Below are 1,373 nucleotides of genomic sequence, written 5' to 3' on the forward strand. Positions count from 1 at the left end.
TTGGCCAGCCCAGTTTTAATAGGCTAGACTCCATACAATACCTAGAATTGTGACCTTTTTCTTTGGCCTAGATAGACTCCAACACAGGACCTAGGATTGTGACCTTGAATTTGGCCTGCTCATATCAAATAAGCTAGACTCCACACAGGACCTAGAGATGTGACTTTGATCTTTGGCCTGCCTAGTTTTAATAAGATAGACTCAAATATGGGACCTAGAATTTGATCTTTGATCTGCCCAATTTCAATTAGCTCCACTCCAACACAGGATGCAGAATTGTGACCTTGATCTTTGGTCTGCTCAGTTTCAATAAGCAAGACTCCACACATGACCCAAAACTGTGACCTTCAACTTTGGCCATCCCTATTTAGTAAGCCAGACTAAACACAGGACCCAGGAGTGTGACGTTGATCTTTGGTCAGCACAGTTTCAATAAGCTAGATTCACATACAGGGCCTAGAGTTGTGACCTTTAAATTTTTGGTCTGCCCAGTTTTAATAAGCTCGACTCACAAACATGATGTAGAATTGTGACCTTGATCTTTTGCCTGCCCAATTTAAATAAGCTAGACTCCATACAGGATGCAGAATTGTGAGCTTGATATTTGGTCTGCTCAGTTTCAATAATCAAGACTCCCAACACAGGACCTATTATCATTGACCTTAATTTTCGGCCACCTTTTAATAAACTAGACTCCAACACAGGACGTAGAGGTGTGACCTTAATCTTTGGTCTGCCCAATTTCTATAGGCTTGACTCCACACTGGACCTAGAATTGTGATCTTGAACTTCCCAGTTTCAATAAGCTAGACTCCACACTGGACCTAGAATTGTGATCTTGAACTTCCCAGTTTCAATAAGCTAGACTCCACACTGGACCTAGAATTGTGATCTTGAACTTCCCAGTTTCAATAAGCTAGACTCCACACTGGACCTAGAATTGTGACCTTGAACTTCCCAGTTTCAATAAGCTAGACTCAAACACGTGACCTAGACTTGTGACCTTCATCTTTGGCTTGCCCAGTTTCTATAAGCTAAACTCTTACACTGAACCTAGTTCATTGGCCAGGTCAGTTTCAATAAAATGCAAAACTTAAACACAGGATCTAGAATAGAACTTGACAATCAGCTAGTGCTGTTTCAACAGGTTCTGCAAATGCCTTTGCTATTGAGACATATGACCATTGTTTAACTAGTTTCAATATAATTAAATGTGATTAGTAATATGAACCAAAGGTCTGAAACCATAGACTTTTAATAATGTAACCTTGATCTTGGTTCAAACATAGGTTCTGCATGTCACCTTGAAATAATTTGCCAGTTATAATAATGGGTGTAGGAAGTACATGTATTGAGAAAGAAAAACAGCAATA

This window comes from Mya arenaria, chromosome 4 (assembly GCF_026914265.1).
Source record: "Mya arenaria isolate MELC-2E11 chromosome 4, ASM2691426v1".
Lineage (NCBI taxonomy): Eukaryota > Metazoa > Mollusca > Bivalvia > Myida > Myidae > Mya > Mya arenaria.